The following is a 4972-nucleotide window of genomic DNA, read 5'->3' as shown; positions in this document are numbered from 1 at the left end:
AGTTCTCACACCTCCTTTCCCCCCAGACATATGCTTTTTACGTGTCAAGGCTACTCCAGACCCCAGCTCCTAGTCTCTATTTCAAGAGCTTGTGCTCCTCCTGCAGCCTTTTATAGCTGGAGCTCATCATCATTAGGCCCCAGGTGCAACAGTCCCAGGTGCCTTTTAACCCTTCCTCACCTGTGTTAGAAGAGCCAGTGATACCAGTGGCAGCTACAGGTGCTGCCTCTCTGTTTTGTGAGTGTAGTGCCACTTGGTTTAGTGTCTGGATGGGAAAGTGTTGGCCACTGTGATTTGTAAAACAGCTTAAGACATGGAAAAAAGCATGACGGGAGCCTTCCCCATGCCGGCTGCTAACTGAGGCGGTCAGCCTAGCCTGAAGGCAGAGAAAATGCTATCACATCCTTGTTAGCAATACCTGCTTTTAAACAGCCTGAATATTGATTCCTGCTGTCTTTAGCCATACCTTGAGAGCTTGAGAAAGAGCTGAAACCCCTGTGGTATCTGTGGGAGCATCTGCTCTTCTGAAACATGCCAGATTAAGGCATTTGATGCAAGCCAAGGGATCCAAAACCCCCAAAAACTGCTCTTCGGCATTGCCTTTTGGAGACAGAGCTCAAGGATTATCTCAGAGGGAACCTTAATGTCCCCAGAGGTTGAAAGGTACGGAGGAAGGCTTCCCTTAAGTCGAAACTTTGGCTCAACCATTGAAATTACAGAGACAGCATTGCCTGAATGCCCAGTGAACAAGCTGCTGCTTGTGTCAGTAAAAATATAAATAAAAAAATGAGCCACAATTTTTTTTGGAGCCAAGACTGAGGAACCACGGTCCGTGGTCATGATTTTTCCTTCCTAACAGGGCTGTCCATCAAAAAAGGGAAAGATAGAAAGTTGAGGTTTTCCCGTTAAAGGCGGGCTGCTGCAGGTGGTGGCTATGGCCGTGGCAGACCGGTGGTTTTCCTCCTGACCTTGGGAACACAGAGAATTAAAAAAAACCTCCTCCACTGGGGAGGTGTTGCCCAGGTTTTTGGCTCTGCGTGCCCATGAACTGGCACGGGGCTGGACATGGGTGCAATGCAGCTGCAGGCAGAGCCCTGCCCAGTACGTGGGTGCCCACATCCAAGCCGTGCTGGTGGCGTGCCGAGAGGCTGCACGCCTCTGCCCCATGCACTGGGGAGGCGAGTGCTCCTCAGCCAGGACTCTTGGCTTTGCACACGGGCAATGTATAGGTTGAGTGGTGTATCTTCTGGATTCACGTGCCTGCTGCATCTACCAGTGTGAAGTTAGGAAAAAAGTATCCAGCAAAACTAATAGACCAACAGATGACTCCAGAAAGTCTGCCTCAGTGCTTGACTAGTCAAGCCTCCTAAAATCCGTGGGTGTTAAAGCCTGCCTCAAAGTCCTTGGAGAGACCCTTATTAGCTGGGAGGGTCTCTGCAAGCAGCTGCTTGCGGGACCTGATGAAAGAGCTGCACAAGCTCCCCCAGTTTCTGGCTGGGCTGTCAGCCCCGGGCAGAGGGAAGCACTAACAGCAGACGAGTTTCTGAGCTCTGATGGAAAAATAAGATGGTGCTTTAATAGAAAAATTAGAAAGGAAAATGGTTATTGAATTTTACTAAAAAACCCCAAGGCAGGATGAGGAGTAGGATGTAAAAATGTTCAAGGAAATTAAACCGGCAATAGGGAAGGGCAGAGTGTTAATAACAGCAGCCTTAATTATCCTAACTTACAATGGGTGCACCCTGTAATAATTTTCAAGTATCATTCAAGTGATCACAACAGTTTGACCCACCGCTTCTTAAGTAAAATGCTGTAATTATTAATATGCATGTATTATCAGGAGCTGCCGGGAACAACATCTCGAGTCTGTTATTGCCGAGCAAAAGATGTGGGTACAAATCTTGCCCTTGATAATTTCGTGTGCGCGGGTTATGGACCAAGCAGGAGGTAGAGGGTGTGCAAGAGGATGCACACAGCATCTATACAGCGTGCCAGGAGCGTGCGGGCAGGGGGCATGTACGAGTCTTTACATCCTTCAGAGTGACTGAAGAGGTCAAACGCACCTTGTTTCTGCTCCAGAGACATTAGCTTGCTCTTCCCCATCCATCCCTTTGCATGTTCTTTGACAACAGTGTACGAACAGGGCGGATAATCCAACCTCAGCTCTGTGGGGAGAGCTGGTCACAGCGATATTCACTGGCTTTGCCTCTTGCTGACTAAGTATGTATTTTTTAATCCCATCCTTTCGGTGCCCAGAGGAAGAGGACAGGCTCCCTCTGCTCCCCTGCACAGCAGAGGGCATGGATTAGCCCTGAGTGAGGCATCTTGAGAGCTGTGACCATCTGGCTGTCATTAGTTTGATTTGATTTGATGGAAATGGGCAAATGTAACAATTAGTATAGCAAAAACTCCTAATTAAAAAAAAAGAAAAGAGATGATGGTGATTGAGGATGGATGTGCATGAATGAAAGAACATGTTAATTAAAATCCAGGGTTTATTTATTTGTTAGTCTCGTTTTATAGCAAGCTGCTCCAAGGTCCCTGAACCTGGCTGACAGCTCACATCTTTGTACCATGGCCCTTGAAATCCTCCACGCTGGATTTCACCCCGGCTCCTCTTCTCCACCTCTCCACTCATCTCCGCTCCCGCACCTCCTCCCTGATGGCCCCCGGCCCCTCTCTGGAGGGTGGGTGGTCGCCTGCAGCGGGAACAATGTGGGGACAGGAAGGTACAGGGAAGGCTCTGGCACCGTGGGGTATTTCAGGACTGCTCTGTTGAAGTGTCAACATTCCAATTACATGTTGTGGAAGAAGGCAGCATTCAGCCCTTGACATTAGCTGGCATTGGAGATGCCTGGGTTAACAACTTAACTTTCAAGCTCAATAGGTAGTCTAAAAGAAGCTTCAAATGGGAACTAAATATACTGCCAGGTAATGACTACAATTCCCCAAATGCAGAAATAATGCCAGCAACAAATCCAACCGTGATTTATTCCCTGATGGCAGAGGATGCTTTGACCTGATTTGGGAAGCCACTGGATGGCAAATGCTTTGGACGTGATTGTCCCATCGTAGCACCATTGGTGCATGGCGGGTGACAGTGCCACTAGCCTGCTGGGTCTTGGCTGGAAGAGGGGTGACCGCCTCCGGAGTGAGGCGGGCATCGCGTTGCTGCTCTAATAGTTTTTCCTCTGAAATGCTTTTGTTCTGAATAAATACTGTGCTTTAGGAAAGCTGGCTGGCCAGCAGGTAGCCCGGTAAACTGGTAAAGTGCACATCAATCCCAGCCAAACCCTGTGTGTTTCTAGAATCACTACTGGAAGGAATAGTCCCGTTTTGTGAGGAAGCTACCACTTGTAGGAAAGCTCTTCCCAGCATGGTCACATTAGTACCCTGAGAGGCCACAGAGTCTGAAAATTCAGCATTTGTAAGAATAGCAGTGTGAGAAGTGCAATGTGATTACGGAGGAGAAAAAGGTTGTTTTGATGCGGGTTGGCCTCGCGTTTGTGCCTGCTCCAGTTCTGCCTGGCAACATGCACATTCACAGCCGAAACGGGCGGTTTGGGCGGAAGTTACCTGAAAGCCTAATTGGAGGTATACCCAAATGCTGTGTTTTAGCCTTTTTCCCCCCCATCTGAGTTATCTTTAGGAAATATCTGCATGAAACGTTTCAACTTTTCATTTTGAAACTACATTTTTTTGTCGATTTCATAATAAAAACCACAAAAAGAGTTTTAAAAGGCCACGTAGCAAAGAGGATTAAAGAACCTGAAAATGAAACCAAACAGTTTATGGGGTTTCTTTTTCCTCTAGTCTCCTTTGGTTCAGCCAGTGAACCAACAAAATACCCCATTATTCCTACAGCTGAAACGAGCTGTACCAGCGTTCAAGAATTAAATGCAATTAAATTTGTGTATGCAGCCTAACAGCAAGGTGATTTCTCTGCAAGTTGTCTAGCTGTGTATTAAGAGTTGCTGTTGGTGGGCTTGTCGCCGAGTTACATTATTTCCCCTGAGATCAAAACAAATCAACATTTCCCCGCTCGGTGTTTCTGAAGATGACGTTTCAGTAACAGCTGAACAGCAGGGTCTGGAAGTGAACTGGATTATAGACAGAAAGAATATTAAAGGGGAGGAAAAATTCAAAGACTACGTGAACTCAAGGAGAGGAGATGGAAGAAATTATTACTTTTTTTTTAAATGGTTTGGGTTTTAATGATACAGTATGTGATTTCTCATGCAGGTCACAAATGTAACGCAACTGTGACGGTGCCCTTGCGAATTACCAACCCTGAAGTAATCTGATAAAACCAGACCATAATACGATCAAGAAAGGAGATGGGGAAAAAAAAAAAGGGCAGGGGTTTCAGAAATAAGGGGACTAACCTCTAAACATGCCAGATGTCCTGTTCTGGAGGAAAAATCACAAGAAAAATATAAGTGCAGGCTCTCAGAGTGGGATACCGTGCAGTGTATACAGTACTCCCATTTAGGAAATAACCAGGACATTATATTGCTGTTTTTTCTTTGATTTTACACACTTCTGTCGAGGTCAACATCTTAAGATTATTTTTTTTTTTTATACAATGTTCTGGGAGCTCTTTTGCTGTTTCTTTCCCCCCGTCAATCTGCGTCTTTCCTCTCCTGACAGCTGCCGGCTTCACTAAATGAAGGACAGGTTTTTCTGCAGTGAAAGATGCTTTTTTCTTTGGGAGAGAAAAAAAAGGAGAGGGGGATATAATTGTATTCATCACCTGCAGGCAGATATATTGCATTTTTTATTTGGTTTTGCAAGGATACGATGAAAAGTCTAGTTTGCTCATCTGGGTTTAGTGGAAGAAATTGAGATGGTTTTCTGCAGAGGCATGAGAAACTGTGTTAATAAAGATCCCCATGGTCTTCGAGTGGACTGATACCCACAGGCAACATCCCTCCTCCGTCAGGACCGTATCCCATCACTTATGCTACCCGGT

This window comes from Nipponia nippon, unplaced genomic scaffold, assembly GCF_047370975.1.
Source record: "Nipponia nippon isolate SJK-2023a ecotype South Korea unplaced genomic scaffold, ASM4737097v1 scaffold_4, whole genome shotgun sequence".
Taxonomy (NCBI): Eukaryota; Metazoa; Chordata; class Aves; order Pelecaniformes; family Threskiornithidae; genus Nipponia; species Nipponia nippon.
Note: the sequence above shows the minus strand (reverse complement) of the source record.